The sequence below is a fragment of the Orycteropus afer genome, unplaced genomic scaffold (genome assembly GCF_000298275.1).
Source record: "Orycteropus afer afer isolate SDZICR_OR568_19922 unplaced genomic scaffold, OryAfe1.0 scaffold00344, whole genome shotgun sequence".
In the NCBI taxonomy this organism is placed as follows: domain Eukaryota; kingdom Metazoa; phylum Chordata; class Mammalia; order Tubulidentata; family Orycteropodidae; genus Orycteropus; species Orycteropus afer.
Genome location: NW_006921931.1, coordinates 3,161,234 through 3,177,598, shown reverse-complemented (window position 1 = coordinate 3,177,598; position 16,365 = coordinate 3,161,234).

Below are 16,365 nucleotides of genomic sequence, written 5' to 3'. Positions count from 1 at the left end.
CAACATTAATCTACAAGTAGATAAGTAGGTAGATAGGCAAGATCATCAGGAGCAGGAAAATACTCATGACCATATATAAGTTTGGCAGACAATATTTCTAGTGCCTAAAGCACTTGACTGCTGATCAGAAGGCTGGCGGTTGAAACCCACCAGCCACTCCTCAAAAGGAAGACTGGGCAATCTACTTCTGTAGTGAAACCGCCTTGGAAGCCCAAGGAGGGGTTGCTATGAGTCAGGACTGACTCAACTTCAGATAACAACAATGTTGTTGTTGTTGTTATGTGCCATCGAGTTGGACCCCTCCTTGGGTTTCTGAGGCAGTATCACTACAGAAGTAGATTGCCCCATCTTCCTTCCAAGGAGTGGCTGGTGGGTTTCAACCGCCAGCCTTCTGATTAGCAGTCAAGTGTCTTAGGCACTACACTACCAGAGCTCCCACAACATTAGTATGTGCAATAAGAATATCCATATATATAATAGAGCTAATGGGAGGTAAAGTTATGTTAACTTCTTAACTACAATCAAACTCCTTGAGGGAGTGAGTCATTGGACCCATAGGCTCAGGATCATGGTTTTTGGGGACATCAAGATCATTTGTCATATCGTAGCCACCAAAACATTGTTCTACATCCTACTTTGGTGAGTTGCAATGAGTCTTAAAAGCTCACGAGTAGCCATCTAAGATGAAATTATTGGTTTTCCCATGTCCAGAAATAAAAGAAGAGCAAAGAAAATAAAAGACACCTAGAAACAATTAGTCTAAGGGACTAGTGGACCATAGGAACCCCAGTGTACATGACTCTGAGACCAGAAAAACTAGATGGTGCCCAAATACCACTAATAACCACTCAGAAAAGGATCAAAATTGGAGATCCTGGACAGTTTGGGAGAAAAAGTTAGAACAAATTAGAACAAAATTCAAAATCATAAAAAAGATCAAGATTACTGGTCAGATAGAGACTGGTGAAGCCCCTGATACTATGGCTCCTGGTCATCCTTTGGGCCTGAAATTGAACTCACTCCCATGGCTTAACTTTCAGCTAAGCAATAGACAGACATACAAGGTGAACAGTTACACTAGGAATGTGCATTCCTTAGAAAAATCAACTGTGGGAAATCAGAAGGGCAGAATTGTGCCTGTAGAAGGCTCAGAAGGCAGGAACACATGGGAAAGGACATTGAAAATGTTACCACAGTGAGCAAGTAGAAAGAGATTTGTTACTTTGTGGGGATTACAATCAATGTCATTAAACAAAATCTGTATAAACTGTTGAATGGATAATGAAATTGTTTTGTGAACTTTAACTCAAATCACAATAAAAAGTTAAAAAATAAAAAAAAAAAAGGCATCACTGAATTGAAGCTGACATGAAGTGTCATCTAGAATTACTATGAAGTCTCAAATACTAGATACTTTGAATATATAGGGCTTTTGGTTTGTAATTTGCAATTTTTTTTCAATTTTTTTTGGCCAGAGTTAATATGAAACCATGTAATGTGCCTTTTAAGTAGCTCTGGAGGTACAGTGGTTAAGGCATTTGGCTGCTCACCAAAAAATTGGGGGTTCAAACCCAGCAAATGCTCTGTGGAAGAAAGATAAGGCAATCTGCTTCTTCAAAGACTGGTTTGCTACTAGAATCTAGTAGATAGCAGTGGGTTTGTTTTATTTTTTTTTGTTTTGTTTTGTTTTTTGTAATCTGTCTTTTGGCAATAAATAGATAACAAGGTGACCTTTTTTTTCTTAGTGAATCTGTTTAGGGATATGGATAACATAACAAAAGACACTGTACTTTCAATCAGTTCCAGGAGAAATAAATACCACTGGGCTACTTTATGGGCCATTTTAACAGTTCTTTATCAGGTTCCATTCTATTGTACATAGGGTCACTATGAGTCAGAGCTAATTCAACAGCACCTAACCATAACTTTAACAGTTTCTGTTGACCACAAGACTTATCCTATCCGAAAGCAAAGGCAAGCCCCTCATTTAAATTTCTGGAAGGAAAGCAACTATGAGTTCAAATTCTATTTTATGGGCTTTTCTCCTCCAAGAAAGATGAAATTAAGTTGAAGAACCTATTTTTATAGACTTTAAAAGTGAAATCACATTGTATTTTGTAGCAATCACATCCACAATTCAGAAAGTTCATTTGAAGGGCTTATTATTCAACACAGTGCAAATAATTGGCCTTTAGGATGACAGAGAGGTTTATCACTATGTATTTGGAATCATCACAACAATATTTCCCACAATTGAATTCTGGAATTCAATGGAGAAGCTTCACCTGGTGATACACTAAACATACTTTACATATTTTTTCAGCCTTATTTCTCCAAGGTTTTGAATCTCAGGAAATGACACAATATCTTATGTGGATATATTTTTATTCAAAGGCCAAATACTACCGTTACTGAAATCAAAATATACTCTTTCTACTGTATCTTTGATACCCTAAGTGGTCTTGGAAAATTTCCATAATGAAGAATAGATTTTTAACTACCTAGTTTTCCCAAAAGGCACTCTGGTAGTGTAGTGTGGATAAAGCATTTAGCTACTAATCAAAAGGTTGGTGATTTGAACTCACCAGCTGCTCCACAGACGAAAGATGAGGTAGTCTCCTTCCATAAAGACTTACAGCCTTGGAAAACCAATGGGGGTCACTATGAGTCACAATCAATTTAATGGCACGAAGTTTGGTTTTTGGTTTTGAGTTTTCCCAAAGATAAGTTTGAAAGCATTAAAATAGAATATTGAATAATGTTTTGACATGGTAATGTGAGCTTTCACCACCTATCAGTCAGTTCATCATACAGTAGTGGATTGTATTTTGTTTTGATGTTGGAATCTATGCCAGCAGTATTTCAAATGTCAGGATCACTCATGGCAGAGAGTTTTCAGCAAAACATCCAAACTAAGAGTAGTAAGAAAGGCCTGGTGATCAACTTTTGAAAACCAGCCAAGAAGACCTCTGTGGATCACAACAGAATATTGCCCTTCTATTGTTCCATGATTGTTCTCTCCAAGGAGTATATCTACCTTAGGGAAATGTTCAACTCATATGCCTGTCTTTTGTTTGGCTAGAAGCCACATATGTGGGTGCAATTCCAGTCCTGAAATGCAAATACAGGCCATAGTGTCAGTAGTTCCACCAGGCTCTATCAGACCAGCAAATATATATATTTATTTATTTATTCTACTGTTTCAGCTTAAATGCACTAAAACTATTTACTTTTTAAGGATTTAGGTACTTCTGGTATATTTTTCCTCTAACAAAACAACAAGAAACAACCATAATTAGCTTATACAAATACCATTTAGCTGTATTTGTAGTGTTCAGTAATTAAATGTTCTTTAAATAGAATATTGTTGCTTAAAGTCTCCCAAAGGTCTGAGATAAGACAAATAAAAAATTCTATTGAAAAAGGAGGAAAATGACATTTATTTTAGAGTTCTCCAACAAAGCTTTTTTTTTTTTTTTTAATTGTAATTTGGGTGAAGATTTACAGAGCAAATTACTTTCCATATAGCAGTTCACCTACACTTTGTCTCATGACACTGACTATAATTTAACTCAATGCAACTGTTGCCCTCCCACTTCCTCAATAGTTACCTCTTCACTGTGTCCATCCCTCCATGCACTCCTGCCCCCTGAGCTGTCTGCCTGTGCATAAACAGCCCTTCTATTGTTCCATGATTGTTCTCTCCAAGGAGTATATCTACCTTAGGGAAATGTTCAACTCATATGCCTGTCTTTTGTTTGGCTAGAAGCCACATATGTGGGTGCAATTCCAGTCCTGAAGTGCAAATACGGGCCATAGTGTCAGTAGTTCCACCAGGCTCTATCAGACCAAGCAAACCTGGTCCCCCCCCCTTTTTTTTCTCAAATGATTTTGAGTTTTGTTTACATTGTTTTCCCTTTCTATTCAGGATCTCCTACATAGATCCCCCTCTGAGTGGTTGACAGTGGTAGCCGGACACCATCTAGTTCTTCTGGTCTCATAGTAGCATAGGCTGAGGATCGCATGGTGTACTAGTCAGGAGGACGAATTGTTTCCATGCATCTTTGGTTTTCTTCATTGTTCTTTGCTCTGGCCGAAGAGAGACCCATTGTTGCATCTAGATGGCTGCTTGCAAGTTTTTAAGATCCCAGTTGCTACTCGCCAAAGTAGGAGGTGGAACAATGGTTTGTGTAGTATGGTATGCCAATTGAGCTTGATGCCACCTGCAACTATGATCCCGAGTCCACAAGTTCAAGTACTCAGTCCCTCTGGGTAGCTGTCTGTGACCAAGAAGTGACTACAAACTTGTTCCTTGTCAGCTCTACTATACACCCAGGAATTCTTACAGAACACACAAATACACTTGTAAGATCATTGTCTGCCAACCCTATACATGGTATTGGGTACACTCCCTGCTGCATAAACATACCTAATAGTTCAGCCTGCCCATCCATCTATCCACCCATATACCAGTGTTTGCCTTTATAGACAACGCAGTACTGTATGTGCAAAAGGGTTCATCTTTATTGTCTGTACCTCCCATGTACCTCTCTATGTCTTCCTCTTCCTCAATGCCACAATGCTGATCACTCACGTATGGTGTATTGTCCTTCTCTTCACCCAAATCAATAGTTATCTCTGTCTATCTAACAGTGTTCCATACTCTCCCCTCCCACCCCTGGTAACCAACAAAGAAAATTTCCTTCCATAGATGAACTTTTACTTGACTTTTACAATAATAGACTAATACAATATCTGTCCTTCTGTGATTGACTTATTTCACTCAGCATAATATCCTCCAAGTTCATCCATGTTATGTAGCATTTTGCAGATTCTACATTATTCTTTAGCATCGCATAGAATTCCATTGTGTGTATGTACCACAGTTTGGTTATCCATTCCTCAGTTGATGGGACACCTAAGTTGTTTCCATCTTTTGGTTATTGTAAATAGTGCTGTGATGAACATGGGTGTGCATATATCTGTTTTGTCATGGCTCTCACTTCTTTAGGATATATACCTAGTAATAGAATGACTGTGTCAAATGGTATTTCTAATTCCCAATTTTAAGGAATCGCCATACTTTTTTCCACAGTGGTTGTACCTCCAACAAAATTTTTTCAATTGAAAACTGAATCATGTAATAACATGATATCAGAAAGAACATTACCTCAGTCACCTATTTATTTTCAGTTAAAATAGTTCTTAAATTTTCTTCCCAGAAGACCTGATCTTGTACTCTTGTATGATTCCAGAGCCCAATGTATTCTTTCAGTAGTAACAACAATGACCATTTTGGTGTCATTGCTACTCTTGTAAGCATATATATATATATATATATATACATATATATATATATATATGTATATATATATTTCTTTTTCCTTTCTTTTGAAGCTTTATAACTCATCTGAGTACTAAGAGAGCTGATTGTCTGTGCAGTAGCTCAGAGGACCAGGAGCTGTGTATTAGTTAGAGCAACATAAAGAATTTCTTTCATATCTTTATTCAAAAGAATATATTATGCTGTTTTACTTGGATTTTTCTGTGATTTCTGAAGTCAATAGTTAAAATATTATCTCCTGGCCTGAATCCTAAGTACCATTAATATCAGACAAATATGTGTCCCTTGTGTGTGGAGAGCTGTTATCACTCATTGATGAGAAAGAGCCTAAAATTACAATATAGAAGAGCCTAAGTAGAGGGATTTTACGTTATAGGTTAATTTAAATTCATGTAAATGAGAGGGAAGAAAAACATTTTATATAAATATTGAAAGTAATTTTAGAACAGCTAAGTCACTCATTCTCATTGTTTGCTCCCCACTGATGGTTCTCAAAGAAATCTGGTGTCTTATAAGTAATAAATGGTTAAATATTACAGTTCTCAACCTCCTGGAGTTTCTGAAATTGAATAAATGTCCTATTGTCATTCCCAACTAGCTGAGTTCCTTGAAATCTTATTTGCTTAGGCATTGATTGTATTACCTTTTGTTGAATTATTTTTATATATAGTAACTTTAAAAATATGTATTGGCTTAGAAGTATGTAGGATTTCGTAGGGAGAAAGACTTCAAAATTTAAAGATCAGCTTCTATAATTATGTTTTTGAAATGAATCCTGACATGCAGGATCTATTCCTAAAGTCAAAACATTAGTTATAACATTCCAAATTAACACGAGATCTGTTTTCTCATAGAATTGCATTAAGGAATTGTCTAATGTCATGACATTTAAATGAACATAATTTTTCAGATAATTTTCTCATTATTCATTTTCTCTTATCATCCATGGTAGTATAAATACCTTCCTTTTAGAATTGACAAAAGTTGAAGCTTAAAAAATGGGCAAGAATGAACCATGGAGAAAAAACTGATGAAATTTTTCTACATGATAGTACTTTTTAAGCTACATATTATGAGTATAACAATCATGGTTGTGAAATATATTGTAAAGCGGGAGCTCTGGTAGCATAGTGCCTAAGGCACTTGACTGCTAACCACAAGGCTGGCGATTGAAACCTACCAGCCACTCCTTGGAAGGAAGGTTGGACAATCTACTTCCATAGTAATACCACCTCAGAAACCCACGGGAGGTCGCTATGAGTTGGGTCCAACTCGATGGCACATAATAATAACAGTCTATTTCTCCTTTTTTATTTTTTTTAGTTGTGATTTGGATGAAAGTTTACAGAGCAAATTCACTTTCCATACAGCAGTTCACACACACATTGTCTCATGACATTGACTACAATTTACCCCAATTCAACAGCTCCCCTCCCACTTCCTCCCAATAGTTACTTCTTCCCTGTGTCCATCCCTCCACGAACTCTTGCCCCCTGTGCATAAACAGCCCTTATTTCTCCCATGATTGTTCTGTCCAAGGAGTGTATCTATCTCAGGTACATGTTCAACTCATATGTCTATCTTTTGTTTGGCTGGAAGCCACAGGTATGTGTTCAATTCCAGACCTGAAGGGCAGCTAGGGACCATAGTCTCAGTGTTCCACCAGGCTCTATCAGACCAGCAAACCTGGTCCCTTTTTTTTTTTTTTTTTTTTCCAAAATGACTTTGAGTTTTGTTCCACATTGTTGATCCTCTCTATCCAGGATCTCCTACATAAATCCCCCTCTGAGTGGTTGACAATGGTAGGCAGGCACCATCTAGTTTTGGTCTCATAGTCGTATAGGCTAAGGATTGCATGGTGTACCAGTTGCTAGGACTAATTGTTTCCATGAATCTTTAGTTCTTTTCTTCATTCTTCTTTCCTCTGGCTGAGGAGAGACCCATCATTGCATCTAGATGGCTGCTTGCAAGCTTTTAAGATCCTTGTTGCTACTGGCCAAAGTAGGAGGTGGAACAATGTTTTGTGTAGTATGGTATGCCTATTGAGTTTGATGTCCCCTGTGACTAAGTTCCCAAGCCCACAGGTTCAACTACTCACTCCCTCTAGATAGCTGTCTGTGACCAAGAAGTGACTACAAACTTTTCACTTGTCAGCTCCATTATACATCTGGGAATTCTTACAGAACATGCAAATACACTTGTAGAACCATTGTCTGCCAACCCTATATATGGTCTTGAGTACACTCCCTGCTGCATAGACATACCTAATAGTTCAGCCTGCCCACCAATCTATCCACCCATATACCAGTGTTTGCCTTTACTGACAATGCAGTACCGTATGTGCAAAAGGGTTCATCTTTATTGTTTGCATCTCCCATGTACCTCTCTATATCTTCTTCTTCCTCAATACCACAATGTTGATCACTCACATATGGTATATTGTCCTTCTCTTCACCCAAATCAATAGTTATCTGTACCTACCTAACAGTGTTCCCTACTCTCCCTTCCCACTCCTGGTAACCATCAAGAAAATTTCCTTCCATACATAAACCTTTACTTGACTTTTACAATAATGGACTAATATAACATCTGTCCTTCTGTGATTGACTTAGTTCACTCGGCATAATGTTTTCCAAGTTCATCCACGTTATGCAGTGTTTTGCAGATTCTACATTATTCTTTAGCATTGCATAGTATTTCATTGTGTGTATGTACCATAGATTGGTTATCCTTCCTCACTTGATGGACACCTAGGTTGTTTCCATCTTTTGACTATTGTAAATAGTGCTGTGATGAACATGGGTGTACATATGTCTGCTCTTGTCATGGCTCTCAATTCTTTAGGATATATACCTAGTAATGGAATGGATGGGTCAAATGGGTATTTCTAATTTCAACTTTTGAAGGAATCGCCATACTGCTTTCCACAGTGGTTGTGCCATTTGACAGTCCCACCAGCAGTGTAGGAGAATCCCAATCTCTCCACATCCTCACCAGCATTTATTATTTTCTGTCTTGTTGAACTTTGCTACTAGTGCTGGGGCAAGATGGTATTTCATTGTTGTTTTGATTTACATCTCTCTAATGGCTAATGATCATGAGCATTTCTTCAAATGCTTGTTGGCCACTTGAATACCCTCCTATAAATTTTGAAATTAGAAATTCTTCCTCAATACCACAATGTTGATTATCCATCGTCAAAAGATGGAAACAACCTAGGTGTCCATCAAGTGAGGAAGGATAACCAATCTATGGTACATACACAAAATGAAATACTATGCAATGCTAAAGAATAATGTAGAATCTGCAAAACACCGCATAACGTGGATGAACTTGGAGAACATTATGCCGAGTGAACTAAGTCAATCACAGAAGGACAGATGTTATATTAGTCCATTATTGTAAAAGGCAAGTAAAGGTTTATGTATGGAAGGAAATTTTCTTGATGGTTACCAGGGGTGGGAAGGGAGAGTAGGGAACACTGTTAGGTAGGTACAGATAACTATTGATTTGGGTGAAGAGAAGGACAATGTACCATATGTGAGTATATGTAGCCATGTCATTGCCAGCAGCCTGCCATGCTCTGCCGACCTTAGGACTTTCAATGGACTTAAATTAATGGCCTCCCATGTGGTTTGGTAACATCAGACTGTGCCTTTTTACTTGTTGACCCTGGGCTTGTCAGCTTCAGCAGCCAGCAGCTTCCTGAGTAAAGAAAAGCCTCTAGCTTCAGTGGGTAGGGAGCAGGAGATAGAGCTGAAACCCAAGGTTGAGGGGCTTTCACCCAGGCCCTAGAGCCTGGCACTTGGAACTCAGACTTCTAGCCTCCAAAAATTGTAAGAATAAACTCCTGTTTGTTAAAGCCATCCCATTTGTGGTATATTTTTGTCAGAGCAGCACTGGTAACCAGAACATTAACCAACAGCACAATTCAAAGGCATCAACTCTCCTTCAGTGTTCTTTATTCATTGTCCAGCTTTCACATGCATCCAAGTAATTAAACATACCATAGCTTGGGTCAAGCACAACTTAGTCTTCAGAGTGACATCTTTGCTCCTTAACCCCTTAATGCAGACTTTTGCAGCAGATTTGCTCAGTGAAATATGATGCCTGATTTCTTGGCTGCTGCTTTCATGGGTGTTGATTATGGATCCAAGTAAAAGGAAATCCCTGAACTTCAATATTTTCTCCATTTATCGTGATGTTGTTTATTGGTCCAGTTGTGGGGCTTTTCATTTCCTTTATGTTGAGGTATAATCCATACTCAAGACTGTAGTCTTTGATCTTCATCAGTAAGTGCTTCAAGTAATCTTGACTTTCAGCAAGGAAGTTGTGTCATCTCCATATCATGGGTTGTTAACGAATCTTCCTCCAATTCTGACACTACATTCTTCTTCATATAGTTCATATTCTCAGACTATTTGCTCAGTGTACAGATTGAATAACTATGGTGAAATATACAACCTAGATGCACACCTTTCCTGATTTTAAACCATGCAATATCCCATTGTTCTTTTTGAATGACAACCTCTTGATCTATGTACAGGTTCCTCATGACTACAAGAAGTGTGTGTAACTCCTTTTTTCCCCAATGTTATCCATAATTTGCTATGGATGATCCACACAGTTTAATACATTTGCATAGTCAGAAAAACACAAATAAACATCTTTCTGTTATTCTTTGCTTTCAAGCAAGATCCATCTGACATCAGCAATGATATTCCTCATGTCATGTTCTCTTCTGAATCCAACTTGAATTTCTGAAAATTACCTGTCAGCACTGGTGCAACTGTTATTGAATTACCTTCAGCCAAATTTGTCTTACATATGATATTAATGATATTGTTTGATGATGATAATTTCCACATTTTGTTGGATCACCTTTTTTTGAATGGGCACAAATGTCTCTTTCAGTCAGTTGGCCAAAGTCAGCTATCTTCCAAATTTCTTGGCACATAGGAATAAGTGTCTCCAGCACTGCATTAATTTTTTTAAAACATCTCAATGTGTATGCTATTAATTCCTGAACCCTTGTTTTTCACCAATTCCTTCAGTGCAAGTTGGATTTATTCCTTCAATACCATTCATTATTGATCATATGTTACTTCTTGAAATAGTTAAACATAGACCAATTCTTTTTGGTACAGTGACTCTATGTATTCCTTCCATCTTCTTGTATTCCTTCCATCTTCTTATGATACTTCATGTATCATTCAATATTTTGCCCTTAGAACCCTTCAATATTGCAACTCAATGCTTGAATTTTTTCTTCAATTCCTTTGGCTTGAGAAATTCCAAGCAAGTTTTTCCTTTTTGGTTTTCTAACTCCAGGTATTGCACATTTTCTTATAATACTTTATTTTGTCTTCTTGACCTGCCCTTTAAAATCTTTTGACTCTTTTATTTTATCATTTCTTCTATTTTCTTTAGCTACTCTCTGTTCAGGAAAGATGATAATAGTAGAATAAATTTGTCGTTGGGAAATAAAATAGGCTAAGTTGAGTGGATAGGTAAGCAGTATCCTTTTATATTATAATGAACTTTTATTTATATAGTGGTTAAAGCTTGTATTTTCTTTCCACGCTTTCTGTATTTTGAACATTACAAGCTGAAACAGTAAAGACATGTGTACCTAAGCAGAGAAAGTTAAGTTTAATGAAAGGCTTTTAGGATTTTTCAATAAATTTGAAGTATTATGTTGCATAGAAAAAATATATTATGCCATCAAAAGGACACATTTGACATAAATCATGTCATAATAGACAGGATCATCCCTTTGAGAACTAATGAAGATTTAAACTACATAGATAAATTTTTCTTTTTTACATCATTTTAGATTACAAGGTTCTCCAATACTAGTTTTCATATATAAAGAAGATGTTTACCTTTTACTGATAATAAAGAAAGACCAATGCTGATTTTTATTTTATGAAACCAGCATTGTTTTTGCTATTCCTAGGTCATAATTAAAATGTAAACTTATGGATATGTGTTATGAAAAGCATAATTCACTTTGTTGAAAATTTAAATATCCACAAATTCATTTTCTCTTTGACTTTCATATGCACATAACAACAACACAACAACTGGGTAAAAGTCTACCATGGAGCTTAAATTGTTATCTCCCTACAGTCTCCAGATTAGAAATTATATAGGAGTAAGTGATAGCATATTTCTTAACTAGTCAAGTAAAACCAGTTCTTGATAGCAGTAATACTGTTATTGTTGCTGTTGTTTTTATATGTTGCCCAGTTTGTTGTGACACATAGCAACCTTTTGTGCAAAAGAATGAAAAGCTCTCTGGTCCTGGACCATCCTCACAACCCTTGCTATACTTGAGCCCATTGTTGCAGTCACCTTGTCAATCAACCTCATTGAGAATCTTCTTTTTCTCTGATTCTTTACCAAGTATGTCATTTTTCAGGGATTGGCCCCTCCTGATAACATGTCCAAAAGTGTAAGATAAAGTCTTGCTTGCTTCTAAGGACCATTCTGGCTGTACTTCCAAGACACATTTATCAATTATTCTGGTAGTCCATGGTATATTCAATATTTTTTGCAAATACCATAATTCAAATACATTTATTGCTTTTCAGTCTTTTTCATTCATTGTCCAGCTTTCATATGTATATAAGGCAACTGAAAATACAATGGCTCAGGTCCAGGCACATCTTAGTCCTCAAGCTGACATCCTTGCTTTTTAATACTTTTAAAGAGATCTTTTGCAGGATATCTGCCCAATTCAATACGTCATTTGATTTCTCGACTGCTACTTCCATAAGTGTTAATTGTGGATTCAAGTAAAATGAAACCCTTCACAACTTCAATCCTTTCTCCATTTATCATGATAATGCTTATTGGTCCAGTTGTGAGGATTTTTGTTTTCTTTATATTTAAGTGTAATCCATTATGGAAACTGTAGTTTTTGATCTTCATCAGTAAGGATTTCAAGTGCTTTTCACTTTCAATGAATAAGGCTATGTCATCTGCATGTCACAATTGTTAATAAGACTTCCTCCAAACCTGATGCTGTGTTCTTTTCCATATACTCCAGCTTCTCTTATTATTTGCTCATTATGAATAAGCTTGAATAAGTATGTTGAAAATATACAACCCTTACATACACATTTCCTGATTTTAAACCATGTACTATCCCCTTGTCCTGTTTGAACGACATCCTCTTTGTCTGTCCAGGTTCTGTATGAGTACAATTAAGTGTTCTGGAATTCTTTGAAATGTTATCCATAATTTGTTATGATCCACATAGTCAAACATCTTTGCATAGTCAATAAAACACTGGTAAATAACTTTCTGGTGTTCTCCACTTTCTCCAAAGATCAGTCTAATATCAGAGAATCTCCCTCTCTGAATCTGGCTTGAATTTCTGGAAATTCCTTGTCTATGTATTGCTGCATCCATTTTTGAATTTTTTTCAGCAAAATTTTACTTGCATATGATCTCAATGATACTATTCAATAATTTCACATTCTGTTGGATCACTTTTTTTTTCCAATGGGCATAAATATGGATTTCCCCAGTTGGTTGGCTGGTTAGCTGTCTTCCAAATTTCTTGGAATAGACTAATGACTGCTTCCAGTGTCATGTCCATTTGTTGAAACTTCTCCATTGGTAATTTAGCAACTCATGGAGCCTTGTTTTTCACCAACACCTTCAGTATAACTTGTATTTCTTCCTTCAATACCATCAGTTCCTGAGCCATCCTTTGAAATGCTCTGTTCAGCTCTTTTACTTTATTATTTCCATTCACTTTTTGCTACTCTATGTTCAAAAGCAGGAGCTCTGGTAGCATAGTGGCTAAGGCACTTGACTGCTAACCAGAAGGCTGGTGGTTCAAACCCACTAGCCACTCCTCGGAAGGAAGGTTGGGCAATCTACTTCCGTAGTGATACTGCCTGGGAAACCCAAGGAGGGGTCGCTATGAGTCGGGTCTGACTCCACGGCACTTAACAACAACAACAACATGTTCAAAAGCAAGTTTCAGAGTCTCTTGTGACATCCATTTTGGCCTTTTCTTCCTTTTGTTCAATGCATCAATGAGATTATCTCTAAATTCAGGTGGGATATATTCAGGATCATTCTTAGGGTCTTGTAAATGTACGATAATTTTCCTCAGCTTTAACTTGAACTTGCATATGAGCAACTGGTGATCTGTTTCACATTCACCCCTTGGCCTGTTTTGACTGATAATATTGAGCTTCTCCAACATCTTTTTCCACAAATGTAGTCTATTTGATTTCCTGTATATTCCACCCAGTGAGATGCACATGCATAGTCGCCATTTATTTTGTTGAATGAAGGTACTTGCAATGAATAAGTCATTGGTCTTACAAAATTCTATCATGTGATCTCCAGCATCCTTTCTATCACAAAGTCTTCATTTTCCATCTACCTATCCTCTCTATTTCCAACTGTAGCATTTCCAAAGACTATTAATTATCAAAGCAACTTGATTGCATGTTTGATCAGTTCCAGGTTACAGAAGTTGGTAAAAATCTTAAATTTCTTCTTGTAGTTGGTGCATAAATTTGAAAATATAAGTATTAACTAGTCTTCCTTGTAGGCATATGGATATTGTCCTGTCACTGAAAGCATTATACCTCAGGATATATCTTGAAATGTTTTTGATGATGCATGTGACCCCATTCATCTTCAATTTATCATACCTAGCCTACTAGTAGACCATATGATTGTTTGAGTCACAATAACCAATACCAGTCCATTTTCATTTCATTTCACTAAAACTTAGGATAGGAGCTCTGGTAGTGTAGTGCCTAAGGCACTTGACTACTAACCAGAAGGCTGGTGGTTCAAACCCACCAGCCACTTCTTGGAAGGAAGGTTGGGCAATCTACTTCTATAGTGATATCACCTCAGAAACCCAAAGAGGGATGCTTATTTGTCAGGTCTGACTTGACGGCACATAACAACAACAACAACAAAGCTTAGGATATCAATATTTATGCATTCTATTTTATTTTTTATGACTTCCAATTTTCTTAGATTCTTAATTTGTATTGTCTGTGTTTCAATCATTAATGACAGTTATGTCATTTATGTTGACTTTATTTTGAGGAGGCAGATCTTTCCCAGTCATATTTTGAGTGACTTCCAAACTTAGGGGTTCATCATCTCCACTGTATCAGACTGTCTTCCACTGTTATTCATGAGTTTTTCACTGGCCATTCTTTTGGAAGAGATCAACAGGTTTTCCTTCCTAGTCTGCGTGTGAAAGCTCTGCTGAAACCTGTTCACCATGGATAACCATGCTAGTATTTGAGATACTCGTAGCATCTCTTCCAGCATCACAGCAATGTACAAGCTGCAGTATGCCAAATTGACAGTCAAGTGGTTGATTAATATTGTAATCATTATCAAAGGCTGAAAGAATTCTAAGTAAATCTCTAAAATCAAGTTGAATTAGGACGTTATCAATAACACGAACCAAACTCTTATGCTCTAAATATAGGAAATCTTTTCTTTGTAGCCCTATAATTTAGGCATATTTTGGTCTTCAGTTCTTTACAGATTATGGAATTTCTCTCTGTTTTTTTTTAGAAATGTTTTTATTCAAAGAATTCTTGTATTTTGCTGTCCTTTCTGTCAACACATAAGGGTTTTTGTTTTACATTTGCTTTGTTTCTTTTTTTCTTTCACCCTGTGATGTTGATGTTGTTGTTGTTATGTGCCGTCGAGTCAGACCCGACTCATAGCGACCATTCCTTGGGTTTTGCAGTATCACTACAGAAGCAGATTGCCTCATCTTCTTCCGAGGAGTGGCTGGTGGGTTTGAACCGCCAGCCTTCTGGTTAGCAGTCAAGTGCCTTAGGCACTACACTACCACAGCTCCTTCCTCCTGTGATAGGTTTCTAAATCTCTAAAGTCTTGAGTATCAAGACACATTTATCTACAATGGAAGAGGTAAAAAAAGTCAAACATTATGGTTACTGGAAACTTTATCTTTTTTCTGACTTTATCAAATATATCCTTTATCTCAATTGTGACAATCTGTCAACTAGATGCAGTTAAAGTCCTCAAAAGACTTCTTTTAAATACATGGAATCCTGAGTAAACTTGACAATTTCAAGAAATTTAAGAACTATTATTAAAGTGCCTTTTAAGGTTTGCATCACAGACTCTGACAAACTTGTGAGTGATGTACAATAATTATGTTATATTGTTAGCAATATACAGGATTTAAAGTTGAGCATATTGTCTTGTATCATTTTATATTCCACTTTGACTTTACAGGTTGTCTTATTTCTCTGATGCTGCATAACAGAAATACCACAGTGGGTGGCTTTACAGAAGAGAAGGTTTTACTCACAGTTCTGGAAGCTAAAATTCCAGATTGGGGTTCAGCCATGTCAATTCCAATTGTGAGCTTCTTTCCTAGTTACTGGTGTCTGCCAACAATCCCTAAGGAGCTCTGGTGGTGTAGTGGGTAAGGTATTTGGCTGCTAACCAGAAAGTTGGTGGTTCAAACCCACCAGCCATTTCATGGGAGAAGGATGAAGCAATCAACTTCCATAAAGGTTTATAGCCTTGGAAAACCAATTCAGGTTGCTATGAGTCAGAATCAACTCCATGACAGTGGGTTTTTACCAGCAATCCCTGATGATCCTTGGTGGTTCTTGGTGTCTACTCCGCATCTCTCCCCTCCTCATCCCCCGTGTATATCTCTATGCCTATTTTGTCCTTTCAATCCTTAATTAGATTAAGGATTGATTCTATTCTAGTATGACCTCATTAACATATCAAAGGAAAACCTATATTTAAAAAAAAAAGTCATATTTACAACTACAAGAGCTAGAATTTCAACATATGTTTTTTGGGGACACAAATTCATAACACTAGTCAACTTCTATTTCCCTTTTCAGGAAAAACTGCTCTTTAAATTTTCCAAATTGTTGTTAAGGATTTTCAATCATCATTAAGTTTAGTGTAATAGTGTCTCAATCATCATCATTTGGTAATCTCTAGGCAAAACTTTATTGCCTTTC